Below are 14,538 nucleotides of genomic sequence, written 5' to 3'. Positions count from 1 at the left end.
GAACTCTACAACAGAGAAGAAAGGAAACATACTGAAGATAAATCAGACAAATGCTTCTGTTGGAAAGACCAGACAAATCAATTGAATACAGTAGACACAGAAGATGAGGAAATTGGAATGTGGTATGACTTAGGAAAATTTACCAAGAGGAGTTGATGAAGAGATGTCAGAACCTTTCAGTCTAGACCTGTGTATGGTAAGGAGTACAACCAATGGACTACCAGAAGTGATACTAGATAGCGAAAGGGAAATGGACTGCAATATAATTGAAGATGAAGCTGAATGTAGTCAGAGGGCAGGAGAAACTGAGTTGCAGGAAGGAACAAATGATAGATAGGATGAGATATCTCAGTAGCTATGAAAAGTCACAAATGGAGGCTCAAACTGATGAAGCAGTGTTTGAGAATCAACTATTAAGTGAAGACGAAATGGAAACAGATAAGACGATCTCAGAGAATTAGGAAACGTCCAGATAGGCTGGTAAATGATGCATCTGGAAGTCAGAATGTTCTGTCAATCCCAATGTGAGATATGTTACTTCCATTTACAAATGGATTGGAGGTCCTGTAATTACTTAACTAAATTGAATGCTGTAAGGTGTACGCTTGAATATTGTCAGAACTTAAGTGTGAACACAACTGTTATTGTTGCTGGGTTTAAGTGCCATGTTATTAATAATGAGTTTGATAGTGTCGAAGGTTTGTAAAGTCATGTGGACATGCCTACTTTTGTGGGTGGAGAATGTAATACCCTACATTATTTTATTTTATTAGTACACCTACACTGTTGAGTGTTTTATTTTGAGCAGATTTTCTCAAAATGCAACGTGTTCCTTTAATTACATTATACAATTGAGTATTTCATTTTTGCTGTTTAAAATAAAAATTTAGTTGATTAAGTCAGGCTAGTTGAATTATCCGATAGGATTTGTCTTGTTAACATTTTTCTCTAGAGAGTGTGGGAGAAGATCGGGGAGACGTTTTCTAGAGAGAGCACGGGATCGAGGAAGGAGGAAGAAGGAGAATGGAAATAGACAATGATCACTGGAGAAGGACATGGTGAAACATTCACAGAACTCATCTGGAAGGACAAATACTGATGTTGGGAAAACCTCAGGCAGTTAATGGTCTCACAGAGAATGTGCAGATAATTTTTTGTTAACTGGTTATAACATGGCGTTGAAGAAAGTTCAACATTTTTTTCTTTGGAAGCTGTATGAATATTTGTTTCCTGGGACAGGTTCTTCAATGCAAAACCATTTCATGTTGTGAGTAGATAAAGTGAAGTAAACTGAATTTGCTTACATAACAATGAGCAAGATTATTAAATGCATTTAAATTTCACAATTGCTACGGTGAGATTTCAATTGGAATTGTAGGATTCTTGGATTGCTAAAATAAAAACAGAAAATGCCAGAAACACTCGCCACGTCACGTTGTATCTGTGGGAAACAGAGCCAATGGTTCGGATTGAAAACCCTTTGTCAGAAATGAAAGATTCAAATGAAGTTTGCAAAGCTACAGTAGGTGGTGGTGGTGGTGGGGGGTGTTGGGAATGTCTCTGATGGTGTAAAACTAGGGTGACTATATGGTTAAGCTGTAAACATGGTTATCTGTTCGATGAGTAAAATAGAGGGCAGTTAGACAGTGAGAATACAGATGAAAGAATATGGGTGTTGTGAAATGCAGAGTGGGAGAATATGCCCAGCAGGTCAGGCTGGACACCTCTTCAATTCCCAGCAAACATCGGGAAGGCAAAAAAAAAATCAAACAAGCTGAGCCACTATCACAGATGGACAACTGACGCAGACAGAGAAATCAAGTAAAAATAACACAAGAGATTCTGCAGATGCTGGAAATTCAGAGAAACACACACAAAATGCCAGAGGAAATGAATAAACAGTCGATGTTTTGGGTTGAGACCTCTCATCAGGACTGAAAAAGTAGGGGAAAGAAACCAGAATAAGAAGATGGGGAGAGGGGAAGGAGTGAAGAAAGTGATAGATGAAGTCAGGTAGGTGGGGCACTGGGGGGGGGGGGGCGGTGATAAGCAGGTGAGGAGAAGATATAAGGTATGGGGGGGCAGAATGGGGAACTGAAGAACAGGAAAGGGTAAAAGGGGGGATGGGGCCTACCTTCTCTTAGAGATCATTATTTTGCAGCACAGTTGAGAGCGGAGATATGCTGGTGTAACCCATCATATGACGCTCAATGGAAAAACTTTGAGGAGAGGATGCTTTCCATCCCCATGCAGGCAATTTTGGCTGATAACAGCCTACAAAGTTACATAAACACTATTGATAACCCGTGAGTGAAATGGACTCTTAAAATATGGAAAATTATTATAAAAGAATATAAACTAGAGAGAGAGAGACGTTACAATTCTTAAATGGTCTGCATATGACTCAAATTTTACACCGAATAGACTGGATGCTAGATTTAAGGACTGGACAGCTAAAGGAATAACAGCTATTTGCAATATAAGGAAAGAAGGAACAATGTTTAGTTTTGAAATGCTCAAAGAGAAACACTTGTTAGAAAAACAAGACTTTTATCTGTATTTACAGATGCAACAGTATATTAATAGGACAGTTAAAAATGTAACCAAGGCAACTACATGTCTGATAGGGCTATTTAGAAAAGCATATAATTCAGACAATGATAGTGGAATCATTTCAAGCATGTATAAGGGTTTGTCAAATGTTAAAACTGTTACGAATGTGGAGCAACTCTGAGGGGCCGAAAGGTGGAAAGTCGCCCCCTCCTTTTTGAGAATCGCAAGATCGCTATTATTTCGGGTCTGAGACCCAGGAGATGAGAGAGATACACAGCATGCCAGGAAATGAGAGAGATACACAGCATATCAGGAAAGGAGAGAGAGATACGCAGAATACACAACCAGGTGGAATGTCTCCTGACATAAGCGGAACAGAACCACTGATTACTGCCATTGTCTCTTGGAGACGGAATTGTGTATTGAGTACTGTACTATTCATTGAAACCCCTCAGGGGACAACCAGAGTGGTCTGGTTGAGGGATTGCATCATCCCAACCTGATTGACATCTGAGACCCCGTGAGTGAGGATAAAAGAGGGGTCTGGGAAACACCCCTTTAGACGCACCAGGAGAAACGCTGGAAATCCAGTGACAGCGTTTTAAAGCGAAAGCCGGTGGGAGCTCGTGTGCGTCCTCCCTTGCCTGGGTGGCGGGCCCATCACGGAACGGTCTAGCTAAAGGACGGATACGGATCAAGACCGTACCAAGGAAAGTCGGCAAGTTTTTCTCTTTCTCTCTCTCTCTCCAACAATTATAACACAGCGACGAACAAACGGCTGCAGCCTGTGTGAACTAAAGCGAACTTTAGATTTCCATCGGACAATTCATTATCCCCTAGACAACGATAGAGCTTGTTTCTTATTGATTATTATTATACCCACACTTTTAGGTTTAGTATTGACGACATATATTATCTGTATATTTGCATTGATATTATTTTTGTGTATTTTTGCTAATAAATACTGTTAAAAATAGTATCATCAGACTCCAACGGATGTCTCTATCTTTGCTGTTAAGTAACCCAGTTACGAGGTTCATAACAAAACACATTCAACTTTATACATTAAAACAAAATGGGAGAAGGAAGGAGGGATAATTATATCTGAGGAAGAATGGACAATAATATGGAGGTATCAATGGAAGTGTACCAGTTCACAGAAATGGAGGGAGTTTGGATGGAAAAACTTGATAAGATATTTTATTACACCCTCTCAGAAATCCCAATATGTTAGTAACATCCCTGTTTGCTGGAGAAGTTGTGGAAATCAAAATGCAAACCATTATCATATTTTCTGGGAATGCCCTGTTATCAAAGACTATTGGAGTGGGATACTTAATGCCCTACAAACATCTTTAGAGAGTAAGACCATATATTTTGGATATATACCTCAAGAATGGTTGGAAAGAGATAAATATTTAATGAATATACCGTTGGTGGCTGGTAAAAAGGCCCTTACAAGGAAATGGTTATCACAGGAGAGCCCAACCTTAAATGTATGGATGGAAATTACAATGGACATTTACAAAATGGGAGAAGATAACAGCATCTGTTAATCATAAGTTGGAACAATTTGATTCATACTGGGAAAAATGGGTTAACTACATAACACCTCATAGGCCTGATTTTATTCTCACAAGTTAATGAATATGTTGCCTACTTTGTACATAGTTTTCGATTGTTCTTTCTCTCCTCTCCTTTCTATGAGTGTATACCTCAGATAATTATTATGTGGAGATTTGTGACAAATATATATATATACAGTATCTGAAATACATCTTATGGAAATGTTTGTTTGATGATAAACTTCAATAAAAAATAAATTACAAAAAAAAAGAATAGGGAAGGGTGAATGGGCAAAATTACCAGAAGTTGGAGAAATTGATGTTCATGCCACCAGGTTGGAGGCTACCTAGACAGAATATGAGGTGATGCTGCTCCACCTTGAAAGTGGCCTTATTGTGGCAGTAGAGGAGGTCATATCAGAATGGCAATGGTGATTGGAATTAAAATGGTTGGCCACTGTGAAATGGGGCTTTTTGCAGATGGAGTGAAAGCGCCCCCCCAGTCTATGTCAGGTCTCACCAATGTAGTGAAACAATGAAGGTGAGAAGAAATCAAGTTACCTGAAACTGCAGGATTGAGCACTGCGTCGAGAGGACTGCAACATCCTCAGACAGAAGATGCGGTGGTGTTCTGCGTGTCTGCACAGGGTCTCACTGTGACTATGCAGGAGGCCACATACTGTTAGATCAGATTCGGAGTGGGATGGGGATTTAAAAGTGGCAAGCAATGGAAATCTCAGGGTGATCCCAGCAGACAGAACACTAGCATTCAGCTAATCTGCGTTTAGCTTCTCCAATGTAGAGGAGACCTCATCGTGAACACCGTATGCAGTAGATGGATTATGTGAATTGCTGCCTCACCTGGAATGACTGAATCTCTAGTTGATGGGAAGAAAAGGTTTAGAAGGGTAAATGTTGCAGCAACTGTCATTGCATGAGAAAGTGCCTTAAGATGGGAAGGGGGAGTGTGGGGGGGAAGATAGTTGGTGGGAATAGAAGAATTGATCAGGTAGTCAGTTCTTCCTAAACATGGAAATAGGAGGAGAAGATGTATCTAATGGTGAAATCTCCTTGTAGGTGGCAAAAATTGTGGAGAATGATCAGTTGAATGTGGAATCAGGTGAGAACCTGTATTTTTGTCCTGTGTCAGATTAGAGCAGCGAGGGCAGAGTTTTAGGAAATGCATGAGATGCAGTAAAGGGCTTTGTTAACAAAGCTAGGGGGAAGCAATGAAAGAAAACAGCTGGGCAAATATGGCAGCTAGAGGAACATGTTGGATGGAAATAGGGTCTAACAGGAGGCATGGTGGGAGGGAGAATCGTTGAGATAGTAATACGAATTGGTAAGCTTCTTATGGATGCTAGCAGCTGGCTCATCTCCTGAGATGAGACCAAGAGGTACAGCAAAGGAAGGAAAGAGACAGAGGTTGTCCATATAAAAGTGAGGGCAGGGTAGAAATTGGCAGTTAAAGTAATGAAACAGTTGAATTCAGATTGCGTACAGGAGTAATATCAATGCATTCATTGATGTATCAGAAAAGATGTTGAGGGAGTAGGCTTTGGAAAGATTGGAAGAAAGACCATTCTTCCTCCCCCAAGATATTCCATGAATAATGTGGGCCCATGCGAAGTGTCCATTGTTGGATCTTTGATCTGGCAATAGTGCGTAGGGCTGTAGGAGTTGTTCAGTGTGAGAACACGTTCAACAAGGTTGTTGGTGTGGGGAGGGAACTAGTTGGGCCTATGCTCCAGAAGGAAGTGGGGGGGAGGGGTCCTCACACCATCCTGACGTGGGATGGAGGTGTAAAGGGATTGTAGGGAATAGGAAACCGCCAAAACGAGGAAGGCATTAGAGGTGTCATGAATATGTGGGGAAGATAATGACCAGAAAAGAATGGATAGAGTCAAGGTTGGATTAAATTGGGCAAGAGCAGGCTGAAGCAATGGTCTACCAGAATTCTCCTTGTGGATTTTGGGCAGGAGACAGCGAGGGCTCTGCAGGACTGGGCCACCATAAGTTTGGAAGCACCAACTCAGGGGGAATTCTGAAGGATGAGGCTGCTATCAGTGAATCATTTTCCATGACGCTCTCCATTGAAATGAAATGGAGCTGCCAGATGCTGTAGGGCAAGAGAGAGGTGAGCTAGCCAGGCCTGTATGCAATACTAGTTGCTGCACAGCCCCAAGCTCCACCACCTGCCCCTAGATTTAATAAGTAAACAGCAATGGTCACAAGTCGCTAGTTTCTGTCAGTAGCAGAGGAAACGCACTAAATGCCCTGGGGATCAATACCGTGCAACTGTTACTCAGAGAAAAGTGGCAAGGTTAAGGGTAAGTGTACACAGCGGGGCTAACCTACCCGCAAGCCACCGCTCCTGCAACACTAAGTTATACATGAAAAAAAACACATGAATCAGGCCAAGTTCCAGACCGGCGTTTTTTTCGCCTGCAGCTACACCGCATATTTGCTTCCACTTTTCTCAGCACGGGGAATATCACGCGTTACACAATCCGACTGGGCTGTTCGAATGCAAAGTCACATGGGAGCAGTGAAATAAAACTTGCAAAAATTCACTGCTGTCTCTTCAGTTGTTTCTGCGGGGAATCCTCGCAGGTCGCGTCCGGACCCAGACTCCGAGGTAGGTCGGCGATCCGTAACGGGGTGATTGACAGCGGCCAGGCACTGCCACCTAGTCGGCGGTGGAGCTGGACTTGCGGGAACTTTTTCTGGAGCCCTTCCAACCGGTATTGAGCACAAAATGAGAACTGTTGGGCCGCGGGAGGAAACTGGAACAAAACCAGCCCGTTCCGTGCGTCCAAGGCTTCAATTTTAAATCTGTAAAGTTACCCGAGCGAAGGGTGGGGAGAAGGCCGTACAGTGAGGGGATGGAGGAGGGAGTTGTGAGAAGTGAAACGTAAAGAGAGAAAACATAGAAAGGAATGTGTGGTGGGGACAAAGGTAAACAACGGAGACACGCAGCTTCGCGAATCATAACCAGATTTGTTATCCTTCACATATGACGTGAAATCTGTTGTTTTGTGTGGCAATAGGACTTGAAATTACGAAAGAAATAGTGTCAAATAAAGGCATAACTTGATAGTGTTCATGTACCGTTGGGAAATCTGATGACAGGGGTGGAATCGTTGAGTGCAGTTTTTCGGGCGCCTTTACCTCCTCCCCGTGGTAGTATTGAGAAGACGGCAAGAGCTAATGGTGAGAATCCTTAGTGATACATGCCACCTTCCTGATGTAGTTCCTGATGGTGGGGAGTGAACTGGCGGTGTCTGTAACTATCCGCAGCCTCTCGCAAACCCATGCATTTGTGTCTCCACTGTGGCAGCCTGTCAGAAGTTCTCCAAGGTAGTCTGTAGAAACTTTGTGACATAGCAAATCTCTTCAAACTGCTAACAAAATAAGCTACTGCCCTGCCTTCGTTGTCACTGCAGAGAGGTCCTCTGAAGTGTTGACTCCAGAGGCTCATCTTTCCACTACTGATCCCTCAATGAGGACTAGTGGGTGTTTTCATGCCTTTCCCTTCTTCAACCCCACAATCAATTCTTTGATAAACAAGATGCACAACTGAGTGCAAGGTGGTTGTGATATCACCCAACCAGCCAGCCAATCTATCTCATCTGTACACCTCTTTGTTGCCATCTGTGGTTTCATTGTAACAGTGGTGTCTTTCACAACTTTATAGATTAGAATTGAGCTGTGTTTAGCCATCAATATCATCAGACCCCCACCAGCCAGGGCATGCTCTCTTCTCATTGCTGCCATCTGGAAGAAGGTACATGAGGCTCAGGACTTGCACCACCAGGTTCAAGAACAGCTATTACCCCTCATCCATCAGGCTTTTGAAGCAAAAGGGATAACTTCACTCACCTTCACTTGCTCTATCACTGAAATGTCCGTGCAGCCTATGGACTTAATTTCAAGTACTCGTCATCTCATGTTCTCGATATTTATTGCTTTTTTATTTATTATTATTTGTTGCCTTTTGCAGCTAGCTGGTGCAGTCTTTCATTGATTCTATTAAGGATTTATTGAGCATGTCTGTAAGAAAATGAATCTCAGGGTTGTACATGGTGACTTTAATAATTTCCTTTGAGCTTTGTACACAGATATGGATGTAGGGAGATCATAGCAGTGGGCTAGGTGTGCATCTTTGAGGTGCGCCTGTGTAGACTGTCAGCAAGGGGGCAATGTTATTACCACCCTTCACTGACTGGCTTTCCAATCAGGAAGTTGAAGATCTAGTTGCCAAGGGAGGTGCAGAGGCCTAGGTTTTGAAGTTTATTGATCAATACTGACGGGATGGTGCTGCTGAACACTGAGCTGTAATAGATAACCACCAGCCTGATTGTATCTTACTGTCGTCAAGGTGTTCCAAAGCAGCGTGGAGAGCCAGTGAGATTTTGTCTGCTGTAGACTTGTTGTGGTGATAGGAAAATTTAATCTGGTACAGGATCTTGCTCAGGCGGGAGTTAATGCTAGCTTCTCAAAGCACTTCATCACAGTAGATGTGAATGTTACAGGTGATATTCACTGAGGCAGCTCCCTCTGCTCTTCGTGGGTACTGGTATGATTGCTGCTCTTTTGAAGCCACTGGGAACCTCAGACTGCAGTAGAGAGGTTTAAGGACTGGGTCTAGAGAGAGGCCTAGACAGATCTTGTGAGAGTTGGGATATCCAAGCTGTCCTGTTTGATTTGTTTATTTCAGGAGCTTGGCAGTTGAGTTCCTTGCCTCATTCACTGATACACGTAACTGACCACACTGACGTCACGGTCTACCCAGACCACTTGTTTGTAGATAATGTTACTTTTTAATCGGGTTAAGAGATATTAAAGTCATGGGTTTTATCTGGACAAATCAATTAACATATTAATATCTCCACCACTTATAGGGGAGAAGGGTATGTGGGGGCTGGTTTTCTTGTAGCATTTCATCCAGGGGGAGGGGGCCTGGTGGTCAATGTTCTCATTGTGTTTTTGTGTGGGGAGGGGGGATTTGGGGGCTGATGTTCTTATTGTGTTTCATGGGGGTAGGGGGTGTTTGGAGGTTGATGATCATGTTGCTGTTCTTTTGTGTGTGTGTTGGAGGGAGGAATTAGATTTGCTGTTTTTCTCTGAACTAACTTCCATGGGTTTTGTTTCATGGCTATCTGGAGAAGACGAATCTGAGTTGTATACTACATACATACTTTGATGATAAATGAAATTTTGCTCAGTGACCACAGACATGATTAATGTGCATGGGAACAGAATGCATGTGGTGGGCTGAAGGGACCATTCCTTGGCTGTATGACTTTCTGACTGTTGACTCATAACCATCAGCTTTCAGATTTGTAATGTCTCTTCTGGACATACCCATCACTGATCCTGCTATGATCAATATGCTTGCTAATTGGTAATGTTGCTGCTTTTCCATGTGTATCACTGAAAAAGAGGTAGCATTGCCATTAATATTAACCCTATTGCTGATCACTGATCACTGGGAAATGGGAGGGAAAATGGCAGGTGAAATTTAATGCAGGCAAGTTTGGAACTTTGGGAGGACAAGGTATCAATCCAGGCATCTACAGGTACCCACACTCTCAGGAGTTTGTACTGTTATACCCTACTCTTCAAAGTTTAGCTTACTTCTCTGTCTAGTCTCTACAGCACGGTCTAGCTTCTAATACTTACTATTTCAATGGTGGTTTCCTCCTTCCTGCCAAGGAGGAGATACCTACAGCTAACAAGGTAGTTTAAACGCAGTTTATTTTTAATGAAGCAAGTTTAGATTTGGACAGATAGTTCTTCCTCATACTTAAAATTCAGAGGATTTCTGATGTTATAAAAGATTTCCAAATTCCAAAAGATTTATAAACTACAAAGATTTTCCAAACACGTGTATTTTCTATGAACTAAAAGAATATGCCATCAAGTTGTCCATTACAAGAACTGAAGGTTGAGGAATTAATTCTAATTCTTCTTTCTGCCAACACACACAAAATTCTGGGGGAACTCAGCAGGCCAGGCAGCATCTGTGGAAAAGAGTACAGTTGACGTTTCGGGCCGAGACCCTTCAGCAGGATCAAAACATCGACTGTACTCTTTTCCATAGATGATGCCCAGTCTGCTGAGTTCCTCCTGCATTTTGTGTGTGTTGCTTGGATTTCCAGCATCAGCAGATTTTCTTGTTTCTTCTTTCTGTCACCCTATCTTTCTGTCATTCCTAACAATCACCAATTCTTTCTAGCATTTATACTGTTTTGCTACTAGTTGACATTATTTGCTTGTGATGTTTTTCAGATGCCTTTGCTGCCGCAAAGTAATTCACACAGATGGTCTAAAAGTTTCTACGGAAAGAGATCCCAGTCACCCAAAGTTAATGCTGTGAGGCTGACTCTGAGCCCACAAATATTCCAACTATTCATTGATCATACCTGTGACGAGGTTTGATTTGCTAAGTGACAAAATAAGTTTGGTCTGGAAACTTCCTTGATCTCTATCACAATGATGCAAATAGCTTAGCTGTAAATGCTTTGGTTTGATGTACGGCAAGTAACATGACCCCATTGTTTTACGTTTAGCTGATGCAGATCAGAACGTCTCATAGTCATTTCACCACATCTCTTGAGCAGCCAGTCACCTACTGCTCTGCTCTGTAGACAGCGTTGTTTGTTTACAAAGCTCCCCTTTTCACTTCAGACTGATTATTGCTTGTTACTTGCATTTAGAACTGAAGACTAGTTCTTGTTTACAACAAGCTGAGTAAGAAATATTGGTTAGAAGTTTCACATTGTCACAAACAACTCTGACCCTTTGGAAAGGACATGTTGCTGTGCTAGAAAGCTGAGGTTGGCAATAAGCCTCTCAGGCACTGGATAGTGAATATCCATCAAATGGTTTATTGAAAAAAATCTGAAAACCCTAGATTGGAGAAAGTTAATGAGAGACACCCCCCCCCCCCTTGTAAGTTTCTGTCCAAAACTAAAACATGACCAATGTTTAGAAACTAGGAACAAGATTAAAACCAGAAATAAAAATCTTTCAAAGCCTAAATACAGAAACAAGGGTCTGAAAGAAAATTAATGAAGGGGAAACAATCTACTTCCTTTCTGTATTTGAGAATTGTTGTTTTGAAGTTGGATTGCATATATTTTTGTTCTGGTAATTGTTTAGGTTAGCAGTTAATGCCAAGTTGGAGTTCACGCAAAAGCTGTACAACTGGAGCATCCTTGCCTTCTGAAAACACTTGGATCATTTACTGGCATTTAAATGATGTTGCAACCTGATCTGTGTGATGCAGACAAACTGCTCCTCACTAAATAGGTACCAGCAGTGACATCATTGTGCTGACCCCCCACCCCCCAAATGGTCGTATACCTGAACGAGGGTAATTCAGGGAAGGAGGAATCCGATAGAGAATGAGTTCCCTTGGATCTTGACCACAGAAAGAGAATCCCGTCCCAGATGACCCCCTCTGGTTAGCACTAGCATCAGAACAGAGTTGCAGTTATCTGTCCAGACACCTTGATCTATACTAAGCAATAGAAAAGCTTAATTAAACATTACTCAGAGTGACTATCGGCATATAAATTATGTACTGTTTGCACATTATGAATGAGGGAATTTATCTAATCCTATTTCTCGGATCACAATTCCAGGCAAAGCTAATCCAACTTTCCCAGTTAGATATTAATGCTAAATACAATATTTTTTTTTAAACGGTTACAATAGGAAAGTAAGGAATGTTTATTGCCAACACATTTAAGGAGATGTGAAAGCCAGTTGGAAGTTACCATGTTTTAAGAATATTTAGCATGTTTTATAGGGTAATGAACTGACATAATTTACCACCAAAAGCTCTTCAGAGTGTTGCACTGGAATGGGGAGGAATCAATCTTAGCTGCATCCTTTCTATCACAAGTATATTATTTGATAGGGAGACTAGACCTAATCCAAATTCCAGATGTGGCTTCATCAGAGGTCTATTATTGGAAAATAGACGTCTCTACCCTTGTCTTCAAAGCCTCTTTTTGTGAAGGTAATTCTTCAGTTGTTTAGTGTAACTCAGTGACTTGAGTATAAGGACACCCTAGTTCCAGTGAAGCCGCTGTCTTCAGCTTCAGTGAGCTGGATTCACTCTGACCTCCGCTACTGTCTGTGCGGAGTTTCCTCACCAATCTGCACCAACCTGCAGATTGGTAAGTTATATGACTGCTATATCACCCCTGTTGTGTTGGTGAGAGAGAAAATCTGGGGGAGGTTGATGAAAATGTGTGAAGAATAAATGCAGACAGAGTAAAGTCACACCCAGCTCAATGCTTGCCTCTCAAACATCTGGGGACGGCTTTCTAAATTGGGAGAACTGTCATGGAGACTAGTTGAGAAACAGTCTGAAATAGTTGTAATCACAGAAGCATACCTTGCAAACATTATGCTAGCCTCCTCCCCTGGCTTATCCTGTCCACATGGCTGGACAGTGAGGAGTGCAGAAGGACAAGCTGATAACAGTATCACACATACATACAAAGGACAAGTGGCAGGCCTGGTGAGTCTGCAACATGTGGCCTTTGATTTGATCCATTCAGTATGGGAACCAAGCCATCTCGCATCCAATGGATCAGATCATAGCTCTGCACTCCTACCACATCTAGTTAGGAATGGTAATGGACAATTCAACAACTGACATGTAGAGTAGGCTCCACGACCATCTCTGTGGACCAGCACAGAGTGCCAAAGGTAGGCTGAAGGATCTTAACCATGTTCAGTCAGAAGTGGGTGATTAATTTTGGCCTTCTGAGATCCCCGCCATCACAAAAACCAGTCTTTGGACAATTCAATTCTCCACAGGTAATAATAAACAGCTGAGATTACTGGGTACAGTGAGGCTCGAGGAGCAGATGACATCCCAGCTGTAGTTCTGAAGACCTGTGCTCAAGAACGAGCTGTGACTCTAGCCAAGCAGTTCCAGGACAGTTGCCAAACTGGCATTTGCTGGGCAATGTAGAATATCCTATTCACAAAGATCAGGACAAATCCAATTGGTCTAATTACTGCTAAATTAGTCTTTTCTCAACTTTCTCAAAGTAATGGAAGGTGTTTTTAACATACCAAAAGCTGATGCACAGTTTGATTTTGCTAGGACTGTTCTCATTGCGGCCTTTGGTCCTAATGTGGACCAAAGGGATGATTTCCAGAGATCAGATAATATTGATAATCTGTGACATCAAGGTAGCATTTGACCAAGTGTGGTATCAAGGTACCCTGGTACAACTGAAGAGAGTGGGCATCAGTGATTGTCGAAGGTCCAATCATCCCAGCTCCAAGACATGACTGCAGGAGTTTATCAGGGCAGTAAACTGGACCCAATCATCTTCAGTTGCTTCATCTATAACCTTCCTTCCATCATTAGGACAGGGGGATGTGTGTTAATGGTTATACAATGGTTACTTCCATTTGAAACTCCGCAGAATTGAAGCTATCTGTTTCTGCATTGCACAATTCAGGCATAGCCTGATAATAGAATGCTAGGTAAGAACCAACTCCAACAGAGATTAGTCACCTCCCTTGACACTCAATGGAATTGCCATCACTGTGCTCCCCACTATCAATATCCTGGCAGTCATTACTCAGCAGGAACTTGATTAGACTAGCACAGAAGTATTATGGCTACGAGAGCAGGGCAGAGGTTGGGCATTCTACAGTGAGTAATCCATCAGCAAGACCATTCTGTCATCTACAAAGTGAGTGATGGAATGTTCTCCACGTGCCTGTTGTGCAGCACTAATGACTCTCAAGGAACTTGACATCATCCAGAACAAAGCAGCCATATTGATTGGTGACTCTTCAATGAATCAAAGCATCCATTCTCTCTGTCAGTGGTACACAATGGCTGCAGTGCAGACTAGCTACAAAATGCACTACAGTGACTGGCCCAGGCATCAGCATCTCCCACACCCATGATCCCTAACACCCAGAGAAATCATCGGACAAAGTCAGCATGGATTTGTGAAAGGAAAATCATGTCTGATGAATTTTATAGAATTTTTTGAAGATGTAACTAGTAGAGTGGATGGGGAGAGCCAGTGGATGTGGTATATTTAGACTTTCAAAAGGCTTTTGACAAGGTCCCACACAGGAGATTAGTGTGCAAACTTAAAGCACATGGTATTGGGGGTATTGGTATTGATGTGGATAGAGAATTGGTTGGCAGACAGGAAGCAAAGAGTGGGAGTAAACGGGACCTTTTCAGAATGGCAGGCAGTGACTAGTGGGGTATCGCAAGGCTCAGTGCCGGGACCCTAGTTGTTTACAATATATATTAATGATTTAGATGAGGGAATTAAATGCAGCATCTCCAAGTTTGCAGATGACACGAAGCTGGGCGGTGGTGTTAGCTGTGAGGAGGATGCTAAGAGGATGCAGGGTG

The 14,538-nt window shown here is 42.3% G+C and overlaps 1 protein-coding gene across 1 annotated transcript in view; it reads left to right on the top strand.

The window, feature by feature from the left end:
- The first annotated feature begins 6,603 nt into the window (after window positions 1-6,603).
- The window catches only part of LOC140740015 (procathepsin L-like), a 46,237-nt gene continuing 38,302 nt past the window's right edge, over window positions 6,604-14,538 (top strand). The window contains exon 1 of the mRNA XM_073068796.1: window positions 6,604-6,756. The gene's annotated coding sequence lies outside the window, so the exon portion shown is untranslated. The remainder of the gene's footprint in view (window positions 6,757-14,538) is intronic.

This window comes from Hemitrygon akajei, chromosome 16 (genome assembly GCF_048418815.1).
Source record: "Hemitrygon akajei chromosome 16, sHemAka1.3, whole genome shotgun sequence".
In the NCBI taxonomy this organism is placed as follows: Eukaryota; Metazoa; Chordata; class Chondrichthyes; order Myliobatiformes; family Dasyatidae; genus Hemitrygon; species Hemitrygon akajei.
Note: the sequence above shows the minus strand (reverse complement) of the source record. Positions and strands in the feature narration are given on the sequence as shown.